Source organism: Arvicola amphibius, chromosome 7 (assembly GCF_903992535.2).
Source record: "Arvicola amphibius chromosome 7, mArvAmp1.2, whole genome shotgun sequence".
NCBI lineage: Eukaryota > Metazoa > Chordata > Mammalia > Rodentia > Cricetidae > Arvicola > Arvicola amphibius.
The window spans coordinates 126,595,990-126,619,015 of record NC_052053.1 but is presented as its reverse complement, the minus strand read 5'-3'; positions in this window follow the sequence as shown (position 1 = coordinate 126,619,015).

Below are 23,026 nucleotides of genomic sequence, written 5' to 3'. Positions count from 1 at the left end.
GGTCTCAGGATCTATGACCAACACTGAGACCTACCATCAACATTTTAGCCTTTGATAGGACACTTTAAACAATCCTTCTCTGACCTGAAGGTACAGAAATTGCTCTAGTCAAAACAAAAACTTGCACACAAAAATTCAGCCTTCTGGAAATTTCAAGAGACAATGCTTCCAAACGTAGCACAAGGTTTTGATACAAAGATTATAGTCTTCTTATATATAGAAAAGATTGAGATAATTTTCTGCACTGTTACTGATGATTTTATATTTCTTAGAAAAATACTGTATTTACCTAGGTGGAATAGGCAGATGATTGCCTCCCCCAAAAAAGGCTACATCTTAATCCTTGTGACCTGTGAATATTCTGTTGCTCAGCAAAGAGAAATCTAGATTCCAAAAGGAAGTTAGGTTGCTAATCAGCTGATTTTAATGTGTATGGATCTTGTAGATTAACTGGCTTGACGAATGTCATCACAGTGTGCAAGCTCAGCAGGGAAGCGAAGAACAAGAACCAGAAAAGTGGCCACAGAAAAAGCCGGTAGCTCTGGCTTTAAAGGTTTAGGGACCATGAGGAGGCCAACCATGTTGACACTCTGCAGAAACTGTAATTGATATCAGATTGTTTGCAGGGGGTGAGGAACAACCCCACGAACACCTACAGAACCACTTCAAACTTCTCACCTCTAGATCTGTAAAAGAAAAATTTCGTTTTATTTTTAAACAGTTAAGGGCATCATAATTTGTTGCAGCTGATAGAGAAAACTGTGACACTGAGAAGGGTGACTAAAACAACCCAAGTAGCCAGTAAGGACAGTAACAGGGAACTGTCATAAGTACTTGAAGCAGGCCAACACACAGCTAAAAGGATGATTTAAAGTGAAAGAAGTGTGAAACCACCAACTATTAAAAAAAAAATCACCTAGTGAGGAAGACCACAAACCACAACAGCCCCTGAGCGGCAGGAATAGGGAACGGCTAAGCAGTCAACCACAGAACCGCAGGACAAGCAGTTCCTTGCAAACCAACCCTTCCTGGCTTACCACCACACTCCCAGGGGCACAGTTTCATTCTCAGTTGACCATCATACGCTCGTCTAGTCGTCTACGGTATGGCGATAACGAACAAACCTTCCCCGTATTCTTGGAAGGGAAAGATCGACAATTGGTTTTCTCCTAATTGCCAGAATCAGTAGTGTTTTAAAATCATCTATTTAAGCTCGGTTGTGATTTTCACACTCTCTTTTCCTTCCCATAAGCTATTTCTATGTCCAGAAGATAGTCTTAGTGGAAGAACACAGTATTAAAGTATCTGAGACCGTGAAGGAATATATATATATATATATATATATATATATATATATATATATATATATATACATATATATATATACATATATATATATATTATTGTGAAGGATATATATTAGGTAAAATTTTCCTCAATTTTTCCGTCTCTTTTCTATTCTTAGTCTCCCTGTTTACAGATTTTTCTTGTTATGTGCTATGTACCACTACAGTAAAAGCTTTCATCACTTAATACACACACTTATCCCCAAACTTCATCTCTAACAAAATTTATTATTATTATTATTGTTGTTGTTGTTGTTATTATTATTATTATGAGTTTCTGATCTGCATTTTGATCATCCGAGTGAATATTCACAAGCATGTGCGTGTGCCTAAATCTATCTCATACTCTCTACCTTCCTGAGCTCAAAATCCTAGCTGATAATTTAGTTTTCACCTCACGCAGTGGTGACAATATCCAGTTACCCAAATAGACAGCAAGACCTTATCCTCTCTTGGACCTCCTGTCCCGAGCCTTAGACCTTACATAAGACAATCATTTTTAGGATACACATTTTTTATTTTAGTACGTGTTATACTCATCATCCTTAGAACAAACATTACCGAATTTATCAGCATAAAACAAGACTTTTCTTATGTCCATTCATCATGTAGGTCAGGGAATATGCATAAGACAGTCAAGATGGTTGCTTTTGTTTAATGATATGTATGGGCACAGGCAGATTCAAAGGCTGGGATTGACAGGGTGACCCGGCTTGCACTCTCTTCCAGCTTCTTTATTCATATTGCTGTGCCTGTCTTTGGGAGGGATAGTCTGCAATAAACACAATGATTATAAATTTTTACTCTGTGCCATTTAAAATTTATGATTTTATAGAAATTTATGTTCATTACTTCGAAGTTATAGCAACTATTAAAGTAATTGGTAGATCTTGTCATCTAGAAGCACGCATATTGCATATTTTTAAACATTTTGATAAATGTATTGAAGTATTTGAATATGTTTTCTTTGTACTTTTGTCTTTTTTCTTGGGATCTTTAGAATGCTTGTTTTGGGAAAGATTCTTCGGCCAATAAGGTTTAGATTCTAAACAGCTTAATACTTGAAAAAATGAATAGCAGAAATGAAATCTTCTTGGCAGCCAAGTGGTAAATTCTAGGTTAGTCTAGAGAAGGGTGTCAAGCAAGTACGGTGATGATCATTTGAGATTAAGCTGGTCTTATTAAAAAATAAATGGGGCCAGGCGGTGGTGGCGCATGCCTTTAATCCCAGCACTCACACTCGGGAGGCAGAGGCAGGCGGATCTCTGAGTTCGAGGCCAGCCTGGTTTACAAGAGCTAGTTCCAGGAGAGGCTCTAGAAACTACAGGGAAACCCTGTCTTGAAAAAAAAATAAATGGGGACAAATTTGTCTGACATCAAATTTGTGAGATACTGAGGCAGAAGGCTCACATGTTCCACAGCAGCCTGGTCTCCTAGTTAAAAACCTCCTCTCACCACAACAAAAGACAAACAAAATACATCTTAGCTTGTTTACTTTTCATATATTTCATTAGTGCTCAGGAAACCAGTAAGTATAATGACACAATAATTACACATAATTAAAACAATATGTTGTGCTTTCTGCTTTGCCACAGTCTGGGTAGCTGTAGATTCCATATGCAGAGACAAAACAAATGAACCTAGAGAAGGTTCACTGAGTCCTGCATTTACCACAGGGAGTTCCTTAGAATGTGGTGGCTTCTCCATTATAGTTAACATAGTCTCTTGTCAGATTAGCTAAGGAAACTCTCAGTTAAGCCAAGTGTGCAAGATGTCATTGTCACTAGGCATCCATGTGCATGGCAGGTTCCTGAGAAAAGAGAATATACTGAATTGCTCAAGACATCTTCTCAAGAGAATTATATTCTAGGCAAAATTTGGGCTGTTCCAGAAACAGAGGTCCAAAGACGCAAAAGGGATGCTCAAGGCCAGCCAGATGCTGAAGACCAGGGCTTCATATCAAAGCCAGAACCAGAACCAAAACCTGGCTCCTGACTCTCAGTCAGGGATATTACTTTCTTCCACAATGCCATATTACAGGTGCAGGTGCCTGTCTTTGTGGAACAGCATGGTGGGAGGAATAGAAGAAAAAAGTCAGTGACAGATGAGCTGGAACAGGAATCTGAGGGGGCAGGAATGGCGAGATAGGAGCCATCCTCCACAGTGTATTTGCCTGCATGAGACCTCCTGAAAGGTCTTTGATGTAGAGAGTGTGGTAACACCCTTCTTTCCTCTTGCTCCGGTCCTGAGATCACCATAGGTTTGTGGTGGGCTCAGGTTTGGGGAATCAGTCTCTTGGCAGGATACAGAGCAGAGTTCTGTGGTTGAATGGAAAGTCAGTTTTGAAGAACTAGGTGAGAATGCAACCCCATGGCTGACTGTGAGGAACATGCTCGAAGATTTATTGCCTGTAGAAGCTTCTGTGCTTATTTCATTTAAACCTGCACCATGGGCAGGATTTCTCTTTTCTCTTTCGTAACTGTACAAAAGAAATACACAGGTGCATTATTTGGTCTGTAGAATTCTGGAATATACTATTTCTACCTTAGGCAGCTCCTTAATTTTTTTTTCAATTTCCTTCTATGGTCTAACTTCTGCTTAGTAGGAAACTAAGGACTGATGGCCAGCTCCTGAAAATAAGATGTTTTCAAGGCCATAAGTTATCCAATTGGGAATCTCCACAGCCTTGCCAAGAGGGCAATGCAAGGTCTAATAGGGGAAACTTTCGAAAATAAGGAAAAAGGCATGGAGGACCCAGAAAGCTGAAGCCATACAAGATTGGTTTGGGCCTTTCAGAATGTATTATATGCTATTTGTGTTCTTAGATTAAATGGTTGTTCGTTCATTCATTCATTTGTTCATTCATTTATTCATTCATCGTGCACCACAGCTCACATGTGAGCATGGGAGGATAAGTTGCTGAAGTTCTTTCTTCCCACTGTGTGGATTCAATGAAGGGACTCTCTGGTACTCAGGCATAGTGACAAGCTCCTTTATTTTACAGAACTATCTGTCCAGACCTCAGCTGTTGTAACGTCTTAAATGATTAACAAAACAGGCTTTAGGGGGTAAAACAGGCGGAGGACCTTCCTTTGGATTAGGAAGCCTTGTGAGGATTTATGGCGTCTTGTGAGAGGAATTGTACGCACTGCTTCAAGTACAGCATAATAAAAAATACCGATAATCCCATTCAGCCTGCTCCTACCCCTGCTTCGGTGGCAGTCACGTTTCCTCAAAAACATGTGATCTGATTGTAAGGTCATTTTCATGGGACGCTTTGAAGTCCTCGTAGGGATCATGGGTTCTGAAATAGATCTAAGAGGAGGACAAGGCTGCAACAATTTGGGAAATAAACTGAACTAGCTAGCAGACCATCTCCCCACAAAGAAAATGCGGGAGAGAGCATCTGTCTAATCAGTGCATAGTTCACACAATGAAAGTCAGCGGAGCCACTCTTGAGAGGCGGACCTTGAGCAGAAACAATGCGGTGCTTCCGCAATGCGGACTGCGCCACTAGCGCCGCTGGGCTACTGCAGTCAGGCACGGAGAGAACCCACCCTGGAAGGGTGCGCTTTTGCTTTTGTTTTATTCTTTCCTAACCTCCGCCACCCCCTTTTATGTCGCGAGAAAAGGAGTTATCCTTCTGGAGAGATCTCTCTTTTACAAAGGCCACACACAGCTAGCTGAGAAAACTCCCCCTCCTTCCAACCCCAGAACTCCGGGTGGGCGCTGCACCGTGTGACTCCATTTAGTTTGTCCTTCAAAGTCCGGAGAATAATTATTCCATAATTCTTTCACCTGATTAATTCTTAACTATGAGCATAATTACACCCTGCAGAAGGTAAATCGGTCGTATAAATCAGGGGCCGCTGACAGTTCGTGGTGCTCAGGTGGGGAGGGCGCTGGGCAACGGGTCCAGCAAGGGTGGGTGGGTCATCAAGGCCGCCCCAGGACTCGGCTTCGTGCACCTGGGAGGGAAGGAATGACTGTGTCTCCCGGGTGCCCCCAGCCCTGGCTGCAGGTGTGTGGGCTAGAAACCCGGTTAATGCCCGCCCTGTTAGAGCTCGGCAACCTCAGAGAAAGGCATCCAAGGTTCCCACTTCTGCTCAGTGCATCAAGCACCTTTTAAACAAAACAAAACAAACAAACCAAAGTACAGCAAAAATGAGAACCGAAATGAGTAATTCAACCATTAAAGATGTGAGATTCTCTCCCTCTGTCTCCCTGTCTCTCTCTCTCTCTGTGTGTGTGTGTGTGTGTGTGTGTGTGTCCGCGCACGCATAAAAGCCATTCAATCACTAAAGAAAGATGACTGCCTAATTAAACCCATAATATGCTAAAATTCTGAATGTAATGATTTTGGGACTTTGCTTTGGAGCCAGTATTCTCCAGACTGGTTTCGACTCAACCCTTCCTGAATATGACTTCTAATGCTAGGATCGTAAACTTCAACTGCTGGGGCCTCTCCTAATTTTTCTTAAGTATTTAATTTACTCCTGCATATCTTTTTTATTTCAATTTATAAACATAGAGGAACCACATAAAGCATAAAATATTGAATTTGTTCCATTTCCAAAATACTTTTTAAAAATCATAAACTCTGTTTACAATTTGACTTATCTCGTATTTCCTATTAAAGTTTCCCGATGCTCTGATTGACAAACCTTCCAATATAATTTATTATAATCTCTTTTGCCAATTAAATGCATAGTCTGGTAAGTCTCACATTCTCTTGAATGCCCAAATTGAGTGTAGAGTTAGTCAATTATAAATGAAAATAACAAAAACTAGCCAATTATACAATTAACATGTTAGAATTACACAATTTACTGTGTACTGCCATAGGCCCAATTCTTCTAAAGGTAATGCTTCAAATACAAAATATATCCAAATTTTGCATTACAAAAGTGATAACATTATGCACATGATTATTTTAAATACTTCTATACTGTTTTTCTGGTTATTGGCTATTTCTCAAATTAAAAATGCATTTTTGTTAAAAAAATAAATATGTCTTAAGTATAATTTTGGCATTGTCCTTTTTTTTATTTTTCTGAGACAGAGTTTCTCTGTAGCTTTGGAGCCTGTCCTGGAACTCACTCTGTAGATCAGGCTGGCCTTGAACTCGCAGAGATCTGCCTGCCTCTGCCTCCTGAGTGCTGGGATTAAAGGACTGCACCACCACCACAAGAGCCTTTGCTCCCTTCCAATCATTATAACTAGTCACAGGGTAGCAGTCCCCTTACCATTCTGATGGCAGAAAAAGGGGCTGCCACTTTCAATAGCTTGCATCGACAGTTCTCAACTGATGGAGGGAGTGATCATGAAGCCCATGTATTCTTTAGCTGCATCAGCTGTTGTCAGATTCCCAGTTTCGTTTGCAGTTTGCACTCAGACTCCCGTCCTGTTCACCTAGGTGCCTGCAATGTTGTGCTGCTCTGTTCTCCGAACTAAACTGCAAGGTCTCCAGGATTTCTCTGGGCCTGCTGTGGGAAGATAGCTTGGTCTCTTGACTATTTTCCCCCCTCCCCCAGAAGAAGGAATCAGGATATCCTCTCCTGAGTATCCAGCCACTCCCAACCATTGTGTGTAGCCCTTCCCTGATTGTACACGTTCTTGGGAGAGGATATAGAGCATATAGTGGGAGGAGGATGTGGAGAGAGTTTCATCGATGAAAGCATCATCCTTGTTAGTTGCAGATCTTCCAGTGCTGCAGTCACCTATGCTTTGGTCTATAACTCCTCACCCACTGCTCTGGAAGGAAGCCTGATCAATTCTTTGCTTTTTAAATTTTGTTTGTCTGTTTGCTTTCTGAGTGAACTTTGGTGGAATCACACTTTTGTTTGTGGTAGAAACATTAGGTGGAAAGTATCTCTACTAGGGAATTAATTTTAGCAATGGCAATGAACCCTAAGTAACCACAAAGGAGTGTGTCCAGATATTCAAAATCTCTTACATAAATATTGTATCTAATTACAGCCTGTGAACATATACATTTAATCATCTCTAAAGTATAATACCGAAAACAATGGGAGGGCTATGAAACTAGCTGGTGTCTTCTATTATTTAGAGAATAATGATAAGAACCCCAAATCTGTACATGTTCAATACAGCTGTAATGCTTTGGGAATAGTCTCTTGTTGTTTGAAATCAAAGAATATAGAGCATGACTTTAAATACACACACATATATAATATCTAAATTATATTATTTTATATGAGTAATATGTTTAAATTAAATATACACACACATTTAGTGTGTGAGAGAGGGAGAAAGAGAGAGAGGACAGAAAAGGGACTGTTATGAACTATTATATCATGGTCTAGAAAATGAAGATTGTTTTCTCTTTAGGATTATTGTGTTTGAATAAAAATTATCAATAATTTTTTTTGCTACTTATAGTCAGGTGTGGGTGGCATGGTGCATTCTATTTGTGCTGCATCCATTGGTGAATGAAACTCCTGGACTGCTACCTCTTTCACATGAAGATACTGAATCAGAACACAGTTGCGTAGATATGTGTAGACATGTTGAACAGCTGAGCTTTTGATTCAGAGCCTAAGATCTCGCCAAGATGCTTTCCTGATGATGAAACTTGCTGCAGCATAGAAATTTCTAACGTGAAGTGACTCATCTGTATTGAGAGTAGCAAGGAATTAATTCTAGCTATGTGCTGCTTGGTTTTTTAGACAAGGGCTTGTCTGTGCAACCCAGGCTGACTTCAAAATGGCCAGAAGTGATGGCAGATCACATGGGTGACAATACTCAAGGGCCCTATTTATTGTTTGGGGTTTTCTTGTATAGAATGCAAGAGGAGGGGTTCAGTTGCTAAGGATTATAAAACTGGTGAATCTCTGCTCTGATTGACCGGCTTGAATTTTGTAAGCTGTGGCTCACTGTGCACATCTTTTTTCACATAGAACATTTCTTTTAGTTATATGCATACTCAATTAAACACAGGTACAAGATGATAATCCATTCTCCCTGAGAGTTCAGCCATATCACACATGCAGCTAAAACTAGTCTAGCCCAGATTGCGCTCTCTCTCTCTCTCTCTCTCTCTCTCTCTTCTTTTGTGCAATGGTTCCAATATACATTTGAATGGAAATACGATGTTGTCAAGTAGTTGCTAAAGGTAGTGATTTTATGTCATTTTCTAAAGCAGCTCCCCTGATGTAAGTAAGGGTCCCAGGTGGTTAACATGTTGCTAGGTATATTGGTAGAAATGTGGTGTGCATGGCACATGCAAGTAAAAACCCAGTTACCAAGGAGCTTGTTGGAAGAGGGTTTTATGTATATCCCAAGCCAACTGAGATCCCAGATTTAGAATTAAAAGCTATTCCCTCTGATTATTTACCTCACATATATACAAAGAACACTTTACCACTCATTAAAAATAAATTCTGGTGTTAACTGATATTTTTTTCAACTTGGTTTCTTGTTCTCAAAGTTGAATGGACACCATTCTCTCCTCGATGTTAATGAATTGCTATAAGACACCTATAGTTGTGCAAGAAATGGTGCTTTTAGATACCTTAAATTGTTAAGTATTTTAATGCTTTCTATTTTTATGTATTTTCTAATTACCTTAAAATTCTCTTCAATGAAAAGTTAAATGAACTTTGATTGAAACTTTACATCTTCCAACCAGAGGATAACTGCTTTAGTCACCTTAACCTCAGTCTGGTGTGGGAGGTCTTTTTGTCTATGTGCAGCTTTCATTGGTTCACGAATAAAGAAACTGCCTTGGCTTGATAGGGCAGAACTTGGGTAGGCAGAGAAGACAGAACTGAATGCTGGGAGGAAGAAAGCAGAGTCAGGGAGAGCCACCATGGAGCAGCCAGAGTGAGACATGCTGAATCATTCCCGGTAAGCCACTGACACATGGTGATATACAGATGAATAGAAATGGGTTAAATCAAGATGTAGGAGTTAGCCAGTAAAAGGCTAGAGCAAATGGTCCAAGTAGTGTTTTAATTAATTTTAATTTCTGTGTGGTTCTTTCGGGACTAAGTTAGCCAGGTGGCCAGGATGAACAAGCAGGCCCTCCATGCAACATCAGTCAATCTTTTTACTTGTACTAATTGCTTCAGGATCTGGGCTATCAGAATATCCATTAGGTTATTACCAATATGGTGTGACTGAAGTGTATGGAGCTAAGTATAAAAGCTGGTTATAAGTCTAATTCATAAGGAACAGGCCTTTCCCCAATCGCTTTATCAAGAAGTCAGTGATACAAGGGAAAATATTCTTACATGTTAGAAGGAATAAAGACAGAAGTAATGATAAACTCATAACACAAGCATCAAATTTTTTCACCTATAGTACGCATGGGCAATTTGTGATCCTTTAATCACATGCTCGTTGCTACAGTTTAGGTGCATGTACCCTTCAAAATCCTCGTGTTAGAGCCTCATATCAACTGTAATCATAATAGCATGGAAATGTGGAGAAGTGACTATATCACAAAGATTCTTCCCTGCGAATAGGTTAGTGCTTTACTGGAGAGAATGAGGACAGCACTCTATCATTCCACTCCTTCCTCCATTCCTTTTCCCCAGGAAACAGAAAGTAACCCATCCAGACATCAACTGCTCTGGCATTTTGATTTCAATCTTAGACTTGCCAGCTTTCAGAACTGTGAGCATGAATGTATATTAGTTATAAATTACATACTCACTCAGATTTCTCTATTATCTAAACCGTGGTTGATTCTAACATTGAGCCTATTCTGATCCATGTATTTCCTAAGGCTGGTGACCCAGAGAAACCATCTGAGAAGTTTCTATCACATTCAGCCAGAGTCCCAGCTATGCTACAACACTGAAGCATGAATAGCAGGAAGAACCTGGAATAGCTTTCCCTCAGGAGTCATTCCGTACACTGTGCATCCTCAAGGAGCCTGTATCATGCACTGTTCATGTATCTACAGCCCCCACAGCATATTTATGTCCAGTTGAATCTCTATTTCTTCAATGAGGTTTGGAGTACGGTATCTGCTGTTCAGTAGCCACTTACTAATGTAAGATGAAGAAAAACTGATTGAACATTTCCTTTTTCATCTCAAAAATATCTTTAAAAAATTCACATTCGTGCTCTGACTTTCAATATCTGGGGAATTGGACTGCTTCTTCAGTCAAGCTTGATACTGTAAACTGTAAGTCAAGGTAAGACAGTTCCAGAAAGGACAGAAGGCACATATAAATGGTCCCTGCAGACGCTGATCACTTGCTCATCCGAGAAGGACATCTACTTGAAAGCAGATCTATTGCCTGTAAGAGTTCAAAAACACGAATTCAGATAGAGTTTACATGAGCTCAGAATGTTTTCTAACGACTATTAATAACCCAGCAGAGGAACACAAGTGGAATTGTCATAGTTACTCATAAAATAACAATTTTAATTGGCAAAATTAAACTTCTAAAAGCCAAAGCAATATCAAGGTGGCTGAACTCCTTTTGGAGCCAAAGAGACTGGAATAATAGAAGCCACATCTGATGTATTTTAAGGTCCTCAGTTACCATATGTGCTCCACTCACAGTGACAGATGGGTGTTGAGGGTTTTTTTTTTCTCAACTGCACAAAAGCTAGCTGAAGCATATGCAAAACTCTTAATGGCATTAAAGTTTTGCCAATTAAAAACATGCTCAAGCATTTGATACAGTACTCGATACCATGTTTCACAAGCTCTATTCTGAATTTTAAATCATGGTTTTCATTACATTATTTGTCAAGTTAGTGAGACTAAAACAATTATCACATGGGTCACATCTCCAGCCATTTTATCATTTTGGCACCTGTCAAGTGTAATGATGAAAGAGTGGTAGAGTCATTAAACAATTTTAGACAAATTATTAAGTTATAAATAGCACACATGAAAATAGAATAGGTTTTGTGTTTTTATTGTATCTCAGAAATCAGTAACGCGCAGATTGAGAGAGGAGTAAGACTCAGCTGTTAGTTAACAAAGCACAGTCACCGTTCTTCCAAAAGATTACCCCAAGTTAACCTGCTTCTCTTACTTTGTCTTAAGTTTAGAGTGGATGGGATTATTTTAAAATGTGAGAGTTTTTATTAGTTTAATTGGTTTTTTTTTTTTTTTTGTAACTTAACGAAGGCTCATTCTGACCCTTCAAGAGTAAAGTCCTTCATGATGGGCAAATCAAAGGGGCAGGAGCCAGAGGCAACTGCTCGTGTATGTGCAATCAGGAAGTAAAGGGAGATTGGCCACATGGGTTTTTTTTTTTTTTACGTTGCCCTAGTTTTTTTTATGTTTTTCTTCTGTTTTATGTCAAAGCCTAAGGGAATCTTCACTTGTTCCCAGCTCCTTTACCCAGATCTCTCTCTGGATGCTGAAGTCGTCGGGAAGCCTTTTCTGCCTCTTGTCATACTTCTGCATTTTCTCTATGCATGTGCTCGGGTAAGTGGGCTCTCGCTCATAGCAGAAAATTACGATTGTGGCATTGGCTTATTTCAGTATTTTCTTGCTTTGTTATTAGTCGAATTCATAAGGTTCACTTTATTGAGTTGCCACCTCTTTTTAAATGATCTCAAATCCAAATTACGAAGGAAGAAAACAGAAATAAAGAAAATCGATTTTAAAGAAATGCTCCAGAATTAATTAACATCTTATTATTTTTAAATTTCTCTAGAACCAATCAGGTAGATTTATAGAAGTAAGTTTGAATTTAATTTTGTTCATAGTTTCCTAAAGTCTGAGCACACCTTGTTCGGTTTCATGTCTCTTATTCCAATGCTTTTCAAAACGACACTGTTGCTCTGCCTTTAAATGCAACAATGACTTTCTAGATCAGTATACAAAGCCTTTCCTTTCACTGGCAGGGATAGGCTGATGCTGAAACCAAAAGATGTGTAAGTCCAACAAGAACAGCTCCCAGACAGAACCTGGATTTTTTTTTTTTAAAGCCCCTTTTTGACTGGAACACATGACCCTGTTATCTAGGAGTGGAGGGGGGTTGGAGGGGGTTAGATGAGAGCTATACCTCTGCGGTATAAGATTCAGATCATGGGAAAAGATGTGGTGATGCTGAACATTTATTAGAATGAGTCAAATATGGCAGCAATTAGGTCAGAGCAATGGCCATACCTTTAAAGGCAATAGAGTAAAAGGGGGTAAAATCTATTGTTCTCCAGCATAGTGCCAGTCTTGAGGCAATTCAGAACCCCCAGCTTGCTCTCTGTTCCAGTGTATCATGGGGGACTAAGCTCAGTGCATATCACTAAGGAGGTAAGCTAGCATTTTTATAGAAATGGAGAGAAATGTTCATTCTGTTGGAGCCGTGGAAATGCCGCCAAAATCCGAAAGCATGCACTCTACAGGAATGAGGGAACAGTTGGCTTCTGCATCCGAAAGAGGCTCTGGCGGCAGTGCTGCATGGAGCTGGGTCTCATTTTGCAAAATAGAAGCCATTATCTTTAGCATATCAACCAGACAAAATTAAATTGTAATTATACGGAGACATCCGAAAGCAAGCTATTTTGTCTTCAGTTAAATTCAAAGAAGTATAATAGAGATTACCAATTTCAAAAGAAGTTTAGACAGGCAATCCATGTGGCTAGAGGAAACATGGAATTAAAAATTTAAAAACTACCACTCTGAATTTTGATGATTAGTAAATAATATTTTAGAAACCCAAATAATATATTACGTTGAGTGTTTTCAGATTTAGATTATGGGAAAGAGATGTCAAAAATTTGCACATCTGCTGACTAAATAACCAACTCCAACATTCAATTTTTATTTGCTTTTTCAGAAGTAAGTATAAAGGTTCACTGGTCTTTAAAAGGCCTCATGCACATTGTAAAAGACTTACCACCCTAAAACTGGTAAATGTCCCTATATTCCGTACTTCTCTTTTATGTGATAGCTATGCCTCTGCTGTAGGAAGAAAACATATTTTGGGGATATATAAAAATTCGATTAGTCTTTACAGAGACTTTGAAATGGATTTGTTTAAGATGGCCACACAGAAAAGTTGAAAAAAGATTTGCTACCCAAGGGAACTATCAGTGGTTTCTATTGTATAACCATTGAATAAGATTCTGGCCAAAGAAACTCATAACTCATTAGTTTTATAAACATGGTTTAATTTTCTAACCTACCAGATGTGAAAGTGAACAGCAAATTAGTTTTTGAAAATTTTTTCTCCTTTACTGTATAATGAAGTGGCAGTCCTATTCAAGATACAGGGGGAATCAACATTGTCTTCAGCCCAAGCCTTTGTCCTCCAATGAGAGCTAAGATGAGCAGCCCACCTTTATCGTGTCTTCCTGAGGTGAACTGGCTGAGATGACTTGGAAAGAACTTTCTCTCCAGAGTAATTAGGTGCAAAACACACACACACACACACACACACACACACACACTCACACACTCACACACACACATGCACTTCAGTTTGGAAAGACAGAAACTGAGTGGTAATTTGGGGAAATTAAGTCATATAACATGGAAGCATTCAAGGACTTTTATGTGTCAGTTTTTTTCAGCCACCAGCTAATGCTACTTTTGCATCCATAAGAAGAAGAAATAAGAATTAATTGTTATTTCACATATGATTTTCATACAAATACCTTTAATGTGGCAGTGGCCAAAACAGATTCTCAAAATCCCCAAACTGCTAAGTTCTGCCTTTTCAAGATGCCTCTTAGTATTATCATTACATTCCATCTTAGTTAACATTGTCAACTTGATACAACCCAGAGTCACCTGGAGTAAAACGGTCCAATTAAGTAATTATCTTTATCAGGTTGTCTGTGAGGTACTGTCGCATTTGCTTTGACTATGTAGCAGGGTGAAGCCCATGGTGGGCAGTGCCTTCCTAGGAGCCAGCTATGAAAATCTTAATAGAAACAGATTACCCAAAGGAAGTTCTTCCAACAATTATCACCTGCCAAAGAAGGACTCAGCTATGGATTGGAGGCCTACAGCTCAGTAGTTTTCCCTGAGGAAATACCTGCTTCCAGGAAGGACCACAAATTGAGATTACCCAAGCACCACCCAAGAACAGACCATCCAAAGGAAATGCCTAACTTTCCAACAATTGTAGATAAGATCACCTTCCAGCACACACTCACCAGGATGCGTCTAGACAAACGTCAGCCAATGAGGGGTCCTGAGCCTTAGAAATCCCTCATCCCCCTCACCTTTACTACTATAAAATCTCAACTCTAACTGAGCTTGGGGCTCTCCTATTATTTAGACACACCGAGAGACTAAGTTTGCAAACTTGTATAAAATAAAGGCTCTTTGCTTTTACATATGGAACTCAGTCTTTTTGTTAGTTTTGGGGGGACTTTGCAGATCTGGGCAAAACACTTTTTAATGGGCAAGTGGCCCTAAGCAATACAGGGAAACTGAGACTGGACCTGAGCAAGCCAGAGAGTGAGCAGTATATCCCACCCACCACGATTCCTGTTTCAAGCTCCTGTTTGAGTTTTTGCCTTGGTTTTCCTCCATGATGGACTGGAACCAGGAAGTGTAAGCCAAATAAATCATTTTTTCCCACTAAGTTGCTTTTAGTTAGAGCACATACTCATAGCAACAGAAAGGTGCTATGTCCATATTCAATGCCCATATAATCAAGAAACCTTTCCATTTCAACAAAAAAAAATTGAGGTGTGGGGGGATAGTTAGTATTTTATCTCTTAAAAAAAAAACTTCAAATCAATTCTTCCTTTTTCCTTTTTTTAAAAACTTAGATCACATATAGATATGCAGTTGGTCCTGCTTCCGTAGTCCAGACTCTGTGTATATTATTCATAAAGAACTCCAACTCTCCCTTCACTCATCTTTTGTAATCCAAATCCTCTTCTCTCCAACTATTGGACCTCAGTTCCCATCTACCCTCTGGAACAAATCCACCAAATGCAGCCGGAAGGCCTTCTACTTATCAGCTCTACCAAGTCAGTCTGAAAGCGTGACAATCTATAATAACTTTTAAATAGATAGAAAGCTAACATTTGAAAGAGATAAGGCAGCTAGCTACCAGTGTTGGCAAGTGTCTAAGACAGGAAGAAGTCAATAGGGCAAACTCTGGATCTTGAATATCCTCCAGGTACACAATTTCTGTTGTGTGTATGCTGGTTCATGCTGACTAAAAATGAACCAAGTGTGGGATTAAAAGCAGACAGATTATTTTTGGTTTTGGTCTTTGGAACTCATCAATTAGCCTAGCTAGAGAATGCACCAATTTATTCTCTGGTCTGGCTTTGGGTTACATTTGGCCTTGACAAATACTGTCCAGATGTTGGTTAAATTGTGTCTGCTTTCAACAGAAGGTCAATAAACTGAGAAATCTGGCTTTGTAGTTGCCACAAATTTACGGATCCAAATCCTAGAATTGAAACTAAACCACAGCAGGGATCACCAGGACTTGAGATGGGGAAAAGAGCCAATCAATTTTCTCTTGCTTTCTCTGAGCATAACTATAATTTTCCCACAAATTAATTCACACACTGGGTAGGATCAATAGTTATTAGAGAAGTGATGAAAAAGAAGAAGAATGGGATGTGGCTAAAGTACTTGAGGAAGAGAATCAAAAGCAAATGGGCAAGACAAAAAAGAGGACAGTTTTCAATGTTTACTGTCAAAACAACGATGTAGATTTTTCTCTGCTACTCACCCTCCATCACTGCACAGGCACACATATAAGGTGTTCAATTACCATAGATGTAAATTATGCCCTATATGAGTAACATCATTTGGGGGCTGACTGTGGAGAAGTAAACAGGGTTCATCTCGCTTATGCCTCAACACTCAGGATTCTAAAGCTGGGCAAACAAGCTAGAATCATGTAGTATCACAAGATATTTCTGAGTATCTTGCAGCTATATTTAAAAACATAATAATTATTTCATATTAACAAGGCTTTTAGTATGTATTCTGACAAAAGATTTCTTACTGTGATAATTCTGGGTTTCTTAAGAGAAGTCATCATGCTTTAATAACTAAGACATAAAAAACATCTGATTTAGCTTGAGTTTTGATTTTAAAAACCAATATAGTTTATATATAAATGATAGAAATAGTTTATAAATAAAAATATTTGAAGAGTTCACAGAATTTTATAGACATACATAATAGCTTTGTAATATCAAATGTATATCATGTAACTCTTGATCAGCCTTATAAAAATAGCGGGCATCTTACTTAGGTTCTCATTGCTGTGAAGAGACATCATGACCTTGGCAACTCTCATTACTTGAGGGGGCTGGCTTCCATGTTCAGAGTTTGAGTGTTGTAGGAGGGCCTTCTGTCCATGTGTTGCTTTCATTGGTTAATGAATAAAAAAGTGCCTTGGCCTAGTTGATAGGGCAGAACTTACAAAGTCAAGGAAAAAAGAAATAAATGCTGGGAGGAAGAAAGGCGGAGTAAGAGAGACCTGCCATGGTGACACCAGAGAGAGACATGCTGAATCTTTCCCGGTAAGCCACTGCCATGTGGCGATACCTGTGTAATAAAAATTTGTAAAACTGAGATGCAAGATTTAGCCCATAAGAAGTTAGAGCTAAAGGGCTAAGCAGTGTATTAATTAACACAGTTTCTGTGTGGTTATTTCAGGGCTAAGCTAGCCGGGCAGCTGGGACAAACAAGCAGCCTGGCTCCCCCCTGCAAAATTTGAGTCCATTATCATCATGGTGGGGAGCATGACAATATGTAGCAAGATGTGGTGCTAGAGCTAAGAATTTTATATCCTGACTCAGAGGCGACAGGAAATCAACTGAAAATCACACTGAGGTAAAGCTTGAGTGAAGAAGCCCTCAAAGCCCACTATCGCAGTAACACACTTCCTCCAACAGAGCCACACCCCTAATGGTAGAATTGCCTTTGGTGGCCATTTCTACAATTGACTTATTTGAAGATTATCTGCCACAATTTTTGTCATCTTTCATGGAGTTTCAAATTAGGATGAAGCCCTTCAGCACAAATTAGACTCGTAAAACTAAAGGTTTGACTTAGAAAGAGAAAGCTTTTAAAGCAAAGAGATTGTATAAGTTTAGAATTACTTATAACACATACCAATTATTTAGAGTAGGAGAAAGAACACACACATACACACACATGTCTTCACACACATCATACATACACACGCATGCCTGCACACACACACATACACAACTACATGCCTGTTTATGATCTTAGAGGACTGGGAAACAGTTACTAAAGAAGGGATCCAGGAAAGAAAAGAGACCCACACTCTGTGGTGGTTCTGACAACAGGACAATTATAAACTTCAAGAATAATAATAGGGCCTTGGCACATTTTATCCATGTTGGAAAATGAAGGAAATGCCTATTATTATCAAATAGGCAAAAGATAATAACATATTTTTGAAGTATTTTCTTTATAAAAGCTAATAACTCATGCCTATTGATGTTTAAATGAGTGAAAATGTTGAGAAATTTTGAATGAGAATGAAAGAAAAAGATATGAGAACAACCATCAACCAAATGTTAGAGGATCACCAAGCAACTGATTAGCTCAGCAAATCCATGAATGTGTCTGCTGTTCTTCTACTATGGAATCTCCTAAGGGAGCCAGTCTCAGCAGACAGTCATTGTGTATATAAGACACCCATTAAATTCATTCTCAAAAAGAATGCATCTTTATTGTGCAGAGATGAATTCTGATCCCCAGGAGGAAAACAACATTCTACTTGGGCAAAACAATTGTGTGAGATAAAACTAGAGCTTCCAAGTAGAAGTTAGACCCCCCTAAAAGAGACTTAACAATTAAAAATATGTTTAATTTTCATTTTCTAAATAAAAGGAATTCATCAAGATTCTTTAGATGGGGGAAAGTAAATGAGTTGAAAATATCTTTCTTGATGTAGAATGGCAATGGGTGTAGGGTTCTAAAATTCTAGAAACAAGTTGATAGACCATGGTAATAGGGAAAATAACAATGAATATAGATCATTGGGACTCACATGCAGAGAGAAGAGTTAATATGGCTCACACCTTAGAGTAGTAAGTGTTACATGATCATAAGATAAGATGGAATAATGAGTTTAAAGAAGTTCTTAATTTGTCTGTCAATGGAGGTAAAGTGTCCCAGGATATGGATTTGAAATTCAGATTGTGAGTTTGGCCCAATGGATAGATGTTTTAGAAAGGAAACCATAGAAACACTTTACAGTTCTTCTCAAAATGACCCTAAAGTCCAAAAAAGCTACCCCACAAGCTTATAGTTACACATATATATCAAAGCAAGGAACTATAAAACATTTTAGGGATATGTGTGTATTTTGAGTCTAGTGTGCAATGGACACATGATAAACTTCCTGAAGGCAACTCATGCCTTGGTTAATGACAAAATTCCTGGTCAGATGAAGTCTGGGTAGCTGATGGACAAGTAGAGTTTTTACACGAGGAAGATATGGCTTACCATCTACTTCAGAGAGATATTTAAAGACTTCCAGAAAATATTTTACTTCCTTTGATATCAACAAGGTGTACCTACTCTTTCTAACCTTACAGAGATCTTCATATTAACATCAAAATCTGTGGATGTCTCAAATATGAAGATGAAGATTCCTGAAGAAGAAGCAGAGACAAGGGTACTCTACAAACAGAATTGTAGCTCTGACTTAGAGCCTACCTATGTAAGCTGGTCAGGTGAGATACCATATTATATTATTGACCAAACCAAGTTAAGCTCACAGATTGTTATTTGTAGCCTGACTTAACTTTCCAAATAGTACCCCACTTGTAATATCAGACTGTTAGCAATGTGTTTAATATTTCAAGTGAAATTCAGTACTTGCAACATTATCCCTATGTTTTGCAAAGACTTTTGCAATAATCTGTAAGCTCTTAAAACCAAGAAGCTGCACTAAGTAACACTAGGAATGTTAGAAGTCAGTCTCTCATCAGACTTGCCTTTAACTTTTGTTACGCGTGTGATTTGCCAAGACAGGCAGGAAACTTGCAATTTTCTGTCCTTCAGGGGTCATCAGCAGATTATTAGCATATTATTGTTATTACAAAAAAGCTGTATCATATACATTAGTGGATGATGTGGCTAAGCCCCTACATATCAAATTGTTTCACAAACCCATTACACAGTTGACTTCTTTCTTGGTAGGATAATAACAGTATTCATTTGACCTGACAAGTAAAAGCAAACATTTAGAATTGATAGATAACAAACTAACAGAAGGTTAGTAAGACCAATAACTATGTCACAAGTATCTTTTTTAATATTAATATGGATGTGCAGAAACTTACTCTCAGAACAAAGGCAGCATTAAAGTCAGTACTAGATATAACTATACTTTAACCCACGGCTATCACTAAATGAGAACAACCATTCTGTGGTAACCAGTATGAGGTAAATGGGAAGGTCATAGAATTCACTGTAAGTGATAATTTCTGTTAATGAACCCAGTGATTCATCATTTTGTGTAGATATAATGTATAGCACAACTTTATACTATGGTTTTGACTGAGTCAGGCAAATAGAATAAGACAGAAGTGATAAAATGCAGCCTTGATCACAATTCTCCAGAGATATTTTAGCTTCTGCTTGTCTATTATCTTGTTCTTTTAGGGGTAACCATCTTTGTGCTATCCAGCAAGAAAATGAGATACATAGGATTGATTTGGTGATAGATAAGCTATCCTAGATCATGTGCCAGTGAGATATGTGAGCAAACATATCTCCAACTGATAGTCATCTTGGCAATACATTTATTTTCTTGGGCAACATTAGCCAACATATGCTAAGCCTATCCCAGGGCATCTGAGCCTTGGATTTCTGACCTACATAAATGAATATTTTTACTTGCCAGTGAGAGTTTGATAGTTGTTTACTATATATGAATGATTATTAATAATCATTGACCTATCAGGATTCATCTGACAGACATGCCTCTGGGCCTATTTGTGAGGGGCTTTTTAGAGAGGCTTAGCTGAAGCAGAGAGACCCAGTCTGAATGTCGGGCACCTATCACGGACTAGGGTCCAGATTGTATCAAAAGTAGACCGCAATTTGAGCACTGGCATCCATTTCTCTGCTTTCTGACTGAGAATGGAATATGACTAGCATCCTCACACATGTTCCAGCTGCCATGCATCCCGATACAACAGAATTCTTCTCTCTGTGCTGGACTAAAGTATAAGCCATGCCTCCTTCACTTGCTCTTGTCTCACATTTTGGTCCCAGTGAGAAAGTTGGCCAATATAACACGGCAGTATGATCTCACCACAACCTCCACGATTTCACTGGCCTGTGTTTTGTGCTAGTTGATACTTCAGCACTGCCCCATGACTGGTGATTTTAATGCAGCACTCTTCTTGCCTGAAATGGTGGTTTCAGAGATCACTCAAGTGCACCTTTCTATCGTAATAGCCCTTATCTTTGAATCAAGTTCTTAATGCACTGGTGGGGAGATTTTGACAGTTAACACTCACTTATTAATCTAAAAACGCCCTTGAATTGCCTTCCTAGCTATGGACTATAGAAAATATTTCTTTTTATTCTGACTTTTTATTTATTCTTTGTGGTTTCCGTGCATCTTGATCCCATTCATCTCCCTGTGTCTTCGTATCCACCCTCTGCCCTGCCTTGCAAACCGCCTCCTGCCCTCGCCAATAACAAAATTCAAGAGAAAAGAAAAAAAGTAAATAAAATGGAAAATGTTGTCCTAGAAGCTGCATTGTGGCACAGTGAATCACACAGTATACCCGTTAGTCCATCCAAATATCTTTACTTGCAAGTATTCACTGCAAAAAGTCATTGATCAGTTTGGAAGCCTCTAATTTCTGCTACTATCAATCAATACCAGGCCCTCAGAGGAATTCCTCTAAGATAAGCTACTGTTGCCTTATATGGTGGAGATCTTGATGCTTTGGATCTGAAGGATCAGGTCCTTGACATGCTCCAGCAGATCATAGATGGAGTGGCTGTTGGGTTAGACCAACTAATAACCCTGGTTTTGGTCCTGGGTGGTAGCAGGTCCTGGGTGGTCAGCCTGCTAGTTCTCCCTGATCCTCACCACCAGGATGAGCTCTCCAGAACTACACTGGCTAGCTCACCCTATACAGCAAGGAGCAAGGGGCAGAGTAGGTTCTCCTCCTTTCACACCCTTGGGGACTGCTCACCCACACCTACACCACCTGGGTCAGTTCTACTGTGCTGCCCAGGCAAGGTGCAGGGTCCAGTTTCCTGAATGCTGCAGCTGGTGATGGACAGGAACAGTTCTCCTATTCTCATGACTCACCCACTACATTGGCTAGCTCTCCCACCCACCACAGGCAGCAAGGGACAGGGAGGAGGTATAACTCTCCCTCTCCCACACCACCTTAAGGCAGCTGAAGGGGTAGACCGGATCTCCCAATCTCACCTTCTCAGGGCCAGCTCACCTTCACCCCTGTCAGAAGGGACAGTTCTACTATGCTGACACAAGAACCAATAGAAAAGGAATTTTATTCAGTATGTCCATGCCAAGCTCATAAATTTTTCAATGAATTTCTTGTATCTTTTCCACTACGTCTTTGTCATCTGTCCATGTTCCAAAGCCTGGAAGTAGATCTTGAATGTGTTCCATTTCTTCTCCTGCAAATGTGGCCAATTCCAAAGTGCTGTCAAATGAAAATTTCAAGAATCCATTTACTTTTCCTCATAGTCAAGATACTTCCTTGGTTCTCTCATCTGGTACTTTCATAATTTCTCAGCTTAAGTAAAGAAGTTATTCATTGGAAGGGTAGGGTCTATCTCCCCATATTAGATGGAGATTCAGACACTGGCTCCAGATATGGCATAAACCAGAAGAGCTCAGGAGCTCATAGAAGCAGGCACAGAGTAGATTCCTCCTACTCTCATGACCCCAGCACCAGCACTGTCACCCACAACAGGTGGCAAGGAATGGGCACAAGGCCACCATTCACCTGTTCCTTCCTTTTCCCACCTACAATTTGTTCAAGATTTAAAGCCAAAAGAAAAGGTATCGTTCATTTTGCTTGGGTTCCACATTCACCCTTCATCAGAGAAAATGCAGGGTCCCTACTGATGGTCTCTTCATAGTACCATTCTACAACTGTCACAAAATACATGAGACAAATCAACTCAAAAGAAGAGAAAAGATTTTATCTTGTTATCTTAGAGATTTCAGTATGTATTCCTTGGTTCCCTTGTTTCCAGACCTGTGGTGATGCCAAACTTCATGGCAGAGAAATGTGGGAGAAGAAAGTGCCTAAGCTGTTGATAAACAAGACAACAAGAGAGAGAAAATAAGAGCCTATGGATAAGATACACTTCCCACAGGACATAACTCAATGGGGCTGCTACCTTTGGCTTGGTTCCACCTCCAAATTTCCATCACCTATGGGCAGCCCAGCAAATTTTGCATGCACCAATGGATTAATCTACTGGTTAAGTCAGATCTCCTCAAGGTCTTAGATTGTTTTATTTGACATCTCCCAAATTATCATATTTCAATTGTCAGAATGTCTGCTATATTTGTGTTTATTTAATGCTTTCTCATAGAAACCTGGTGGTACAAATTGATGCTTCAGTTGGACATTTTCCAAGATGATTTCTGACCTGCTCTTCAAGCTGGCTTAGCATGTTGACTGAAGAAAGACGGCTTTGCATATTAAATTACATGACAATATTGTGTCTTAGGGCATATAAAACCAGGCCTTTTAGACCAAAG